Source organism: Rana temporaria, chromosome 2, assembly GCF_905171775.1.
Source record: "Rana temporaria chromosome 2, aRanTem1.1, whole genome shotgun sequence".
In the NCBI taxonomy this organism is placed as follows: domain Eukaryota; kingdom Metazoa; phylum Chordata; class Amphibia; order Anura; family Ranidae; genus Rana; species Rana temporaria.
Window position 1 is genome coordinate 15182028 of NC_053490.1, and position 12387 is coordinate 15194414.

Sequence of the window (12387 nt, forward strand, 5' to 3'; positions counted from 1 at the left end):
CTCCTCTGGTAAAGAGACTGATGTGATTGTCTCAGTGTTTTCTGTACAGCACTACATTATATGTCAGAGATAAATAAATGTATAATAATAATAATAAAAAAAATCGCATTAGAGTGTAAGCTCCTCTGATGCAGAGACTGATGGGAACGGCTCAGTGTTTTCTGTACAGAACTACAGTATATGACAGAGCTATATAAATAAATAATAATAATAGTGTGTGACTGAGGGGGACATTAGAGTGTAAGCTCCTCTGGTACAGAGACGGATGTGACTGGCTCAGCGGTCTGTGAACAGCACTGCGCTATATGTCAGAGCTATACTGTATAAATGTACTATAAAAAATAATAGTGTGTGACTATGGGGGGGGGGGGACATTAGATTGTAAGCTCTTCTGGTGCAGAGACTGATGTGACCTCGATTTGTGTTCTCTGTACAGCACTGCGGTATATGTCAGAGCTATATAAATGTATAATAATAGTGTGTGACTTTAGTGAGTTGTTAGCATGTATGAACCTCTGGTGCATTATGCCTCTGTGTTCTCTGAACAACCATGCGTAATATGTCAGAGCTATATAAATGTATAATAATAATAGTGTGTGACTGTGGGGGGACATTAGAGTGTAAGCTCCTCTGGTGCAGAGACTGATGTGACTGTCTTGGTGTTCAGTACTACAGAATATGTTAGCTGCATATCCATTTTTAATATTATACACATGATACAGATGACAGGCATTAGAGAGGTGGGAGATTAGCTGGCAGATATTACTATACCATTCTTATACGTGACTGAATACGATCTATGTGATGTGATATGATGTAGCCAGACTCTATACTGTACTATGTGTATATTGGAATATATAGGTATAGTGCCGGAAGTACCCGTCCCCCTCATACAGCTATCAGTGGGTGGTCAGAGGAAATGAAATGATACTCACAGTCAGATGTCACCGTGCCGGAGAGAGGTGACATTGCAGACTTGTCACACTTTTGTGTCACCAACCTTCACCTGTAACTAAGGAGTCGCATTACATTCTGAACAAAAGACCCCAAACAAGTGACACCCAACACTGTCAGAGTGCAGAGATCTCTCCACACCCTTCCCGAGACTGACAGCACTAATGACCACCTGAGGCAGAGAGTCCCAAATACTCCGCCGCCGTGCAGGACACACACTTCTAGAGACTCTCCGCTCACTTCTCCTATCCCCTTTATATTATCCCTTACCCCTGATAATGTCCCCGAACTCCCTTTCTATCCCCTTTATATTATCCCTTATCCCTGATAATGTCCCCGGACTCCCCTCCTATCCCCTTTATATTATCCCTTACCCCTGATAATGTGCCCTGGACACCCCTCCGATCCCCTTTATATCATCCCTTACCCCTGATAATGTCCCCTGGACTCCCCTCCTATCCCCTTTATATCATCCCTTACCCGTGATAATGTCCCCGGACTCCCCTCCTATCCCCTTTATATTATCCCTTACCCCTGATAATGTCCCCGGACTCCCCTCCTATCCCCTTTATATTATCCCTTACCCCTGATAATGTCCCTGGACTCCCCTCTTATTCCCTTTATATTATCCCTTACCCCTGATAATGTCCCCGGACTCCCCTCCTATCCCCTTTATATTATACCTTACCCCTGATAATGTCCCTGGACTCCCCTCCTATCCCCTTTATATTATACCCTACCCCTGAAATTGTCCCCAGACTTCCCTCCTATCCCCTTTATAGTATCCTGAGTAGAGTTGAGCGGACACCTGGATGTTCGGGTTCGACAGGTTCGGCCGAACTTCGGAAAAAAGTCGGGCCCCGAACTTGACCCTGAACCCCATTGAAGTCAATGGGGACCCGAACTTTTCAGTACAAAAATGTCTCTAAAACACTAAGGGAAAGGGCTAGAGGGCTGCAAATGGCAGCACAATGTCGGTAAGAGCATGTAAGTACTCTGAAAATAAATGTGGATAGGGAAATAACTTAAAATAACATAAAAAAAAGAAAAAAAAAGAAAAAAAGAATCTTGACCTAGGAGGACGAGGTCCATATGGAGTAGGAGGTTGAGGTGGCGGTGGATGTGGCGGTGTAGGTGGAAGCGGCGGTGGAGGAGGACGAGGTAGCCAACACAGCAGGTTTTGGTTTTTAATTGATTTATTTTTTAAATTAGGGTACACCCCAAAAGAGTGAGAAAGATCTAGGGTTGCCACCTCATCCCTTTAAACCCAAACACATAGTAATTACACAGGTTCTGGGGCTAATTTAATGTCGATAAGGCACCAAGTGAGTTTAATTAGCAGCACCTTAATTAGCCAGAGAACCTGTGTAATTAATATGTTTTCGCTTTTAAAGGGATGAGGTGGCAACCCTAGAAAGATCAGAAAAACAAGAATGGCTGGGTAAGGCCGGCCCGGTGTCTATTCTGCACAAGGTACGGATCCATGCCTGGTTCATTTTAATGAACGTGAGCTTGTCCACATTGTCTCTGGACAGGCGGCTGCGCTTGTCTGTAAAAACGCCCCCTGCCGTGCTAAATACACGTTCAGATAATACACTGGCTGCAGTATCTAAAGTGTTTATCTTACACGTACAGATATGGAGGAAACACTGCAAACACTGGAGGAAACACTGCAAAATATGTTTTTTGCACTAAACTGGGTGTTTTTTGAATAGAACAACAGAAGAACAGTAGCTAAAGTGTTTATCTCACACTTACAGATATGGAGGAAACACGGCAAACACTGGAGGAAAACTGCAAAATATATTTGTTTGCCCTAAATGGATGTTTTTTGAATAGTACAATAGAAGAAAAGTATCTTGCAGAGTATCTTACAGTAACATATGCAGTGCTGGTGTAATTAGATTTTAGAAACAGGACAGACTCCTATATATTTCTATTCCCTAGAAGCACAAACAGGAACCTTCCCCTAACCTATCTTGCAGAGTATCTCATAGTGACATATGCAGTGCTGGTGTTTCTGAAGCAGGACAAGACAGTCTGACTCCTATCTAAATCTCTCCCTGAGAGCAGCATCAGCAGCAGCAGCCTTTCCCTCACCTAACTAAAGAAGAGTGCAATGTGCCTCTAGCTTATATAGAGGCTGGGTCACATGCTGGGTCACATGCTGCACTGGCCAATCACAGCCATGCCATTAGTAGGCATGGCTGTGATCTCTTCTTAGTCACAGTACTAAAACAAATGGCGATTGCAGCCCGCCATAACATTGCCGAACACCGGACCCGAACCCGAACTTTCAGCAAATTGTTCGGGTTCGGGTCCGGGTACAAAAAAAACCAAAGTCTGTACCGAACCCAAACTTTACAGTTTGGGTTCCCTCAACCCTAATCCTGAGCAATTGTCAGTTAAAGTAACGCAGTGCCATATTGCAAAAAATGACCTGGTTATGAAGAGGGGTAAATCTTCTGGAGGTCAAGTGGCTGTGTGTTCTCTTTATTAGATCCGGAAAATGCGGGGTAACCAGGGCTCAAGTCCTGCGGGAACGCGTGGGAACGGAGTTCCTGCACTTTTTTCACAGCAGGAACTCCGTTCCCTTTGCAGGACTAGAGCAGCCGAGCCGCCCGAGCCAATACTTCACTAAGCGGCGATGCCCAGCTCGAGTCAGGGGCAGGCGAACCTTCGTAATCCTTTATGTTACTGGCCGCTTCCTGTATATGGATTCATCGGGTAGTGTGCGGGTATTCCGTCACTTCCTCGATGCCGCAATGTCTCCTTGGAGCTTTTGTCATTGTTCCCAGGAGACATTGCGGAGGTCTGCCGCGAGTTATCGCGGGATTTAGAAAGAACTTGCTTAAAGTTCCCGCGATAACTCGCGGCAGACCTGTATCTTTACAGTGGATCGGAAAAAAAACATGCTGTTTAGTAATTATGCATATGAGCGTATCATTTTTTTTTTTTGGTGGGGGAGTGGATCTTGGGTGGGAGTTCCCACACTTTTTTCCCCAGGACTTGACCCCTGGGGGTAACGCCTACTTTATGATTTCTGCACAATGAACATTGTTATATTATTCTAGGCAATGACAGACTTGTCAAGATCAAGAACATGTTACCCTATGAAAGACTGGGAACCTGGGGAAACTCTAAACGTTATACCGTGTGCTCCCCAATTCACCAACAGGTATGAGGAATAAAATGTGAAACAACACACAGTGTGACTGTGTATGCTTTCTGGTCCAGACAGCCCGGAGCTAGGACCAAGGGGACTTGGTGGAGGGCACACATGACACAGTTAACAGGGCAAATTAACCATTGGCTCTCGGGGGGGGCGGGGGGGCCGAGAAAGGAGGTGATAAAAGGGTAAGTCCCCGCCCCCAGAGTAAGCAGAACGCGCAGGAAAGTTTTAGATAGAGACACCATGGCTGATCTTGATACTATTTGGGCCCAGCTGCAGGCAGAAGCGGCGATCCACGGCCCGGATTGGCTCCAGGACCAGCTGCGGCCCATTCTGGGGGGGACAGCCACGGCAAATACCGAGGGGGGGCGGAATCCGGGCCCCCCCCGCGAAGCGCGTAGCAGTGACAGGCAGGGGGGGGGACCGGGAGGAATCCCATCCGAGGACGGGGCTCGGCGGGCGGCCGCTCCGCCAGCCCTGGGGCGGCCCCTAATCCCGCACGGCGCATTGAGTCGGAATCGGCGGGCTCCCCCCCTGCGTTGCAGCGCGGGGTGCGGGGCCTCAGCGGGGGAGGCAGCGGAGCACTGCTGCTGGGCATTCATCCTCCACTGCCGGCAGCACGGCTCAGGTGGAGACGGATGGAGCGATTGTGGGTGACAGCGGTGTTCGAGGCGTCGGGGCTGGGGGCGCCTCCCCCGGCCCGCGGAAAGCGTCGGAGAAATCCGCGAACGGGTCTGGCGCGCTTGTCGCCGCCAGGCTCGCGGCAGCCAGGGATCCTTCCCCTGGCGGGCTGTCCGAGGAGGGCGAAGGGCCTGCTACGGTCCGATCGGAGGGTGAGCTGAGTGAATCGGAGGAGGATCTCCCCCCCAGGAGGGGGGTGGCGGCGGTGGAGACTGTGAGATCGGCTAGTGGTCCGACCCCTAGGCAGCATGGTAAGTCAGCTTCTCCTGCTATCTTGAATGCGGGGTTGGGTATGTTGGGACAAGGGGTGCCTGTGGTATCGGGGGCGGCGGGGGGTTCCCCTCCTGGCACGGGTTTGGGGGGGGTGGACTCGGGGTTGGGGGGGTTTGCAGGGTTCTTGGCGGGCATAAAGGCACTGGTGGGTCAGTTTGAAGGCACAGGGGGGGGGGGTTCCGGGGCCGGCGGCCGCTTGGGTGGATCCCGCCGGGCCGGGGCCTAGTGCGGTGGTGGCTTCTGCGGCGTCTGCGGCTCCGCCGGTGGGGGCAAGCCTGCCCCCGCCGGTGGTAGCCCCCGCTGTGGCCACGGCAAGTGCGGCGTCAGCAGGAGTGTCCGGGGAGGGAAAGGGGGCGGGGGATGCAGCAGCAAAACAAGAGATTATACGTCTAGCGGACGCAGCTAAGTGTGAGGTTTACATATGTTACGAGGCTTCGTTAGGGACCCACCTCAAGGCGGAGGTCAGGGAAAAAATATGGAAAGGTGAGTATGTGGAAATTTTTTCTCTCCTCCCGCTAGAAAAATTTAATCTGGATAGGGGGAAGCCTGATGAGTCTAAAAAAGAGGAGGACGAGAGGCGCCGGTATCGGCTGATACCCAGCACTTTCGCAAATTGGTTGCAGGCCTTTAGTATCTTGGCATGTGTGGTGGGTGAGAAAAAGCCGGAGTGCTGTTCGGGTTTATTCATCTACCAAAATGCAATCGGGGAAGCTCAGAGGGTCTATGGGGGATCGGCGTGGCTACGCTATGACGAACAGTTTCGTCAGAGGATGGCCGTGCGCCCGGACCTGCGCTGGAATCAAAAGGACATGAACCTGTGGTTGTGCTTGATGACGGCGGCCAGGGCCCCGGGACAGTTTTTTCAGGGAGGGGCCGGTGGTCCCTCTACCCAGGGGCAACCGGCCAGTCGGGCAAAAGGGGTGTGCTGGCAGTTCAACTCTGGCACCTGTAAGTTTGGGGGCAACTGTCGGTTCAAGCACGAATGCTCAGGTTGCGGAGGCTCCCACCCACTTTCCAAGTGCTTCAAGCAAGCCAAGGGCCGTGGAGGAGAGCCTGCGAACAAGGGGGGAGACGCCGGTGAGGGTGGAAAGGATGCGGCCGTTTCTCGGTAGATATCCGGACAGGGGGTTCCTTATTCCGTGTAAGATGGAGACGGTCCCTCCAGTGCCGCGCAATTTGAGATCGGCGTTGCTTCATCCCGAAGTGGTTTCGGAGAAACTGCGAAAGGAGGTGGCGCTGGGGCGCATGGCCGATCCCTTTCCGGTAGCTCCATGGGGGGGGGGATTTGGTAGTCTCTCCATTGGGGGTGGTGCCCAAAAAGGAGCCCAACAAGTTTAGGTTGATACACCACCTCTCGTTTCCGAAGGGGGGGTCGGTCAATGACGCCATTGATCCGGAGGCTTGCGCGGTCAGTTACACGTCATTTGATGCAGCGGTTCACTGGGTTCGCGGGTATGGGCAGGGGGCGTTGATGGCGAAATCGGATATCGAGGCGGCGTTTCATTTGCTGCCGGTACACCCGGACAGCTTCCGATTGTTGGGGTGTCACTGGGAGGGGCAGTTTTATGTAGACCGGTGCCTTCCCATGGGGTGTTCCATCTCCTGTGCGTTTTTTGAGACGTTTAGCTCCTTTTTGGAGTGGGTGGTGAGGGATGTTTCGGGCCTCAATTCAGTTATCCATTATTTAGATGACTTTCTGTGTATAGGGCCGGCTTCCTCCAGAGTGGCCGCGATACTTTTGGCCACGCTGGAGCATATGGCTGACTATTTTGGGGTTCCCTTAGCCCCTGAAAAAACGGAAGGTCCGCGCACGGTGATGACGTTTTTGGGGATCACGTTGGATTCCGAGGCCATGGAAGGTAGGCTGCCGGAGGACAAAGTGTTGGCGCTCAAGACGGAAGTTAGAGGCATGTTGGGGGTACGCAAGGTTCGGCTAAGGGAGCTTCAGTCCTTACTGGGCAAGCTGAACTTTGCGTGCCGCATCTTGCCGATGGGACGGGTTTTTTGCTGACGGCTGTCGGCTAGCACGTCGGGGGTGGAGTCCCCGGACCACTTCGTTACCTTACAAACAGTACACAGGGAAGACTTGCGGGTTTGGCACTCCTTCTTGGAATCCTTTAATGGTAGGGCGTTGTGGATGTCCGGCCCGGTTAGCAATTTTGACTTGGAACTCTACACCGACGCGGCAGGTTCCTCAGGCTTTGGGGCATTTTTTAGGGGCAGGTGGAGTGCGGGCCCGTGGCCGGCGAGCTGGGTGGCGGCGGGATTGACAAGGAACTTGGTGCTGCTGGAATTGTTTCCAGTAGTGCTGGCAGTGGAACTGTGGGGGGAGGATTTCAGGGACAAGAAGGTGAGGTTTCATTGCGACAATCTGGGGGTGGTGCAGGCGATTAATCGGGTATCAGCATCGTCGCCGCCGGTGGTGCGATTTCTGCAACATTTGGTACTTAGATGCTTGCAATTGAATGTTTTTATTCATGCAGTGCATATCCCTGGGGTGGAAAATGTTATTGCTGACGCATTGTCTTGCTTTCAGTGGGACAGGTTCCGAGAGTTGATGCCGGAATCGGAACAACATGGAGTACCTTGTCCGGAAGGGCTATGGAGGATTGCGTTGGCGTGATCTCTGGTTGGCTTAGAAAGTCGGTGAGCGAGACCACATGGGTGGCGTACAGTAAGGTATGGCGGGACTGGGAGACCTTGGCGGACTGGGCAGCAGCGGAACCCTTTGGGTCGGAGGCGCGGGGTTTGTTGTTTTATTTTGTTTCTAGGAACATGGAAGATGGGGTGTCAGTGGCGGCGTTAAATAAAAAGCTGGCGGGGCTGGCGTTTCTATTTAAGCTAAGGGGTTGTCAGGACTTTACCAAGGATTTTTGGGTGAGACAAGCGGTAAAGGGGTATAGGAAGGCGAATGTTTCTAGAGACTCGAGACGCCCGGTGTCGTTTTCAGTACTACAGGGGCTGTTGGAGAAATTGCCGTCAATATGTTCTTCGGAGTACGAAGTGGGGCTATTTACGGTGGCTTTCTCGTTAGCTTTCTTCGGGGCCTTTAGGATAGGGGAGCTGGTTAGTCCGTCCAAGAAGAAACACGATGGCTTGGGAGCCCATGAGGTGAGTTGCGGTGAGGACAGGGTATCCATATGGCTGCGCAGGTCCAAGACGGACCAGGCAGGTAAGGGTAGGGAGGTGCTGGTCTTTGCGTTACCAGGTTCTCCGTTGTGCCCAGTGGGGGCGGTGCAGGCTTTCCTAAATATGCGCCCACAAGTGGGAGGTTCGTTTCTGATACATGGGGACGGGTCTCCACTGTCTAAGTACCAATTCATAGCCATCTTTAAGAAAGGTCTACGGGCGTTGGGAGTGACAGAGAAAGGTTTTTCTTCTCACTCTTTTCGCATTGGTGTGGCAACTGAAGCAGCTAGGAGTGGTTTGGGAGTGGAGGTAGCAACAAGAAAATATCATAAAGAAATCTTCAAAGCCAAGAAAAATTATTTTTCCAAGGCTATCAACAGCGCCTTAAATCGCCCCCGCGAACTCTTCAAGCTGGTCACTCAGACCATGAATCCTGTCTGTCTTGAAGCCCCCAATTCTGACACCCAAGAATTTTGCAATGAATTGTCGGATTACTTCATTAATAAAATCGAGGGAATCCGGGAAAGCATTCAGCAAAACAATACCCCCCTGAACCCCCCCCACAATTACTCACACAACACCCACAGAAATTCACCGCAATTAGGAAAGTTCACTCTAGAACCCATCTCCATCGAGGCCACTAAAAATATCATCGGTACTCTGCGAAACAGCACCCGCCAAATGATATCATCCCCACTAAACTGCTGAAGGAATGCGCCGACATCTTGGCATCTCCTATCACGCAGCTTATAAACCACTCGTTCAAGGAGGGCATGGTGCCCTCCCAGCTGAAAGAGGGCATAATCCAACCCATCTTGAAGAAACCCACCTTAGACCCCAAGGACCCACTTCATCGCCATCCCATAACAGGTCTAAACGTTCTTTCGAAGGTCATGGAGAAAGTAGTGGTACAACAGCTGCAACAGCATCTAGATACCCACAACCTACTTGATCCATTTCAATCTGGCTTCCGTCCCGGACACGGTACGGAAACAGCATTGCTCAAAATATGGGACGACGCTCTCGAGGCCGCAGACGAAGGAGAATCTTGTCTCCTGGTTCTGCTGGACCTAAGCGCGGCTTTTGACACGGTAGACCACAAACTATTACTAACTCGGCTAACGGACGTAGCCAAAGTCGCAGAAGGTGATTTATCTTGGTTTTCCTCTTTTTTGGAAAACCGATCACAAACATTGAAACTGGGACCTTTCACTTCTGAGAAACGCACGGTATCGCACAAGGATCGCCTCTATCACCGGTGCTGTTTAACATCTATCTTCGTCCCCTCTTTAAAATCATTAGCAGCCAAAAACTGCTTTATCACTCATATGCTGATGACACGCAACTGTATTTCCGTATTTGCAACAAAAAAGATCACCATCTCAATCTAGAGACATGCCTCTCTTTGATAGAGAACTGGATGACTAATGCCGCGTACACACCATCACTTTATGTGATGAAAAAAAATGACGTTTTTAAAAACGTCACTTTAATTGACTGTGTGTGGGGGAAAACGTCGTTTTATGTCTTGTAAAAAACGACCAAAAAAAATTGAAGCATGCTTCAATTTTATGTGTCGTTTTTCAAAAGTGCACTTTTTACTTCACAGAAATTGACCGTGTGTAGCAAAAAACGTCGTTTTCTAAGACGTTTTTTCATCCACGCATGCCCAGAAGCAAGCTTCAATGGTAAAACGTGGTGGAACGTAACCTCACTTTGCAAGATCATTGTGAGAAAACGATGGTGTGTAGGCAACTTCGTCTTTGAAAATTGAAGTTTCAAAAACGTCATTTTTTACTTCACAGAAAGTGTCGTTTTTTTTTTCATCACATAAAGTGATGGTGTGTATGCGGCATAAGAGTTACCTTAAACTCAACGGAGCAAAAACAGAACTTCTCCTGTTTCACGCCAAGCGCATGAATCAACCTGCAACAACATGGATACCCCCGCCCATTCTGGGCAAAATCATCACCCCTAGCGCCAAAGTCAAAAGTCTTGGGGTCATCTTTGACACCTACATGACAATGGACGCTCAAATAGGGTCAGTAGTCAGCGGATCTCACCATCTGCTGCGCCTACTACGCAAACTCACTCCTTTTATTCCCAAAGAAGACATAGCGGCCGTGGTGGGAGCTATTGTAAACTCCAGATTGGATCATGCAAACGCCCTCTACCTCGGACTCCCAAAGTACCAAATCGCTCGTCTGCAAGTCCATCAAAATACGGCCGCCAGACTTGTGACTGGGAAAAAACCTTGGGAATCAATCTCACCTTCACTGAGAACTCTACACTGGTTGCCAATAAAAGACAGAATTGTCTTTAAAGCACTCTGTCTAACGCATAAATGTATCCATGGAAATGCTCCCCATTATCTATGCGACAAAATAAAAGCTCACAACTCCAATCGCATTCTGCGATCCACCAATCAAAACCTGCTCCAAATACCGAAAGCCAATTACAAGTCCAAAGGAGAAAGAAGATTTGCGGTCCAAGGTCCCAGACTATGGAACGCTTTACCAACCAACATTCGGTTGGAGGAGAACCACCTAGCCTTCAGGAGAAAGATCAAAACTCATCTCTTTTGATATCAAAGGAGACAGGAACAACCAGCGCCCAGAGGCGATTTAGTTCGCATGCGTCGCGCTATATAAATTCTTCATTCATTCATTCATTCAGTGAAACAGATTGGCAGGTGGGAATCCAGGCGATTCCAGAGCTATGTGCGCCCCCACCTCCTGGACGGTTAATTCCGGTAAGGGGGGGGGCAGAGGAAGAGGGTGGAGCATTCGGGGGTTTTTGAAGGTGGTGATGTGTGTGTATGTCGGTGTGAGGATGCGCAGTGTATTTCCCCGTTTGTACAAATCTCTTTACAGGTGGGATTCCGGCCCTGGTGTGGATCTTGGGCCACTCCTATGTGGCGTGGGGAGCTAGGCGGGCGGATGCTAGGCCGGAAGGTCGGCAGATGGGCTTCCCAAGGGAGGAAGCCTGTGTTCGCTGGCTGGGGGTCCCGGGAATGCTGTGGGGAAGGTTGGTGGGAGAGGTGCACCGCTATGCACGCCTGGACCGTGCACCCGACGTGCTGTTAGTACACGTGGGGGGAAACGATCTGGGGGTCAGGTCCATGCTGGAGATCACGAGGGACATCAAATTTGATGTCCTCAGATTGAGGATGGCTTTCCCGGATATGGTAATTATTTGGTCCGACATTATTGCTCGGACCGCATGGAGACTAGCGAGGTCAGTCAGTAGAATCAATCGGGCCCGAAGGAAGATCAACCGAGACGTGGGCAGGTTTATGGTTCGAAATGGGGGACTGGTTGTCCGGCATCTGGAATTGGAGGAAGAGACCTGGAGATACCTGCGGGGCGATGGGGTGCACCTTACAGATGTGGGCATCGACATGTGGGTTCTGGGATTACAGGACGGGATTCAGAGGGCCATTAGGGTGTGGAGGGGCACCCAAAGATAAGGTTTTACCCTTGGGTGCTGTGGCTTGGTTTTGGTCTCTGCGGGTGAAGGAGGAGCCGGGTTACAATAAAGGATTGAAGACCTGTCGGTGACAGGGGATATATGATGCCCAGAGAACGGAGGTTACCTGGGGAATGAGCATGGAGCACTGCGGTCGTAAGGTCTCTGAGCCAGCATCGGCTTGAGGCCTGTCAGAAGGGCATGAGGGACCGCAGTGCAATTAGAGAGTTGGGATACATATGTTTATATGTATATATGTTTATGTATATATGTTTATATATACAATTTAGGTTTTACAATTATAGGCTTTCGCCTGCGGAGACCAAATAGGCAGTTAGTCAGTATGACAGGTGTTTACGTTAAAATTGTTAAAAATTATTATTATTATCTTTAATAAATTAAGGCTGATACGGCCTATTATTTACCCAAGAAAATGGTGTGGTCTCCATGTTAATGGGGGGGGAATTAAGTTGGGGTTGGTTTAAGGTGTTATTTAAGTTGGGTAATGTACATCTGTTATACTTGGGTCATGATAGGTCTAATAATGCATCCAACCCAGCCATTGTCTGCAGGTTGGTGATAGAGGAATTCTGGGAGTGGGTTAATCCTGTTTCATTCCGTTATTATTAGCACAGAGGGCCTTCCATTAAGGAGCCTATATGTCTGGTCTGAGTGTGTAATGTGATCTTTCCTTTACATTATAAAAGCAT

At 49.9% G+C, this 12387-nt stretch overlaps 1 protein-coding gene across 1 annotated transcript in view; it reads right to left on the bottom strand.

Moving 5' to 3' along the window:
* LOC120928841 (transient receptor potential cation channel subfamily M member 2-like) overlaps window positions 1–1049 on the bottom strand; it is a 191430-nt gene extending 190381 nt beyond the window's left edge. Inside the window, exon 1 of the mRNA XM_040339861.1 lies at window positions 936–1049. The gene's annotated coding sequence lies outside the window, so the exon portion shown is untranslated. The remainder of the gene's footprint in view (window positions 1–935) is intronic.
* Window positions 1050–12387: the final 11338 nt, after the last annotated feature.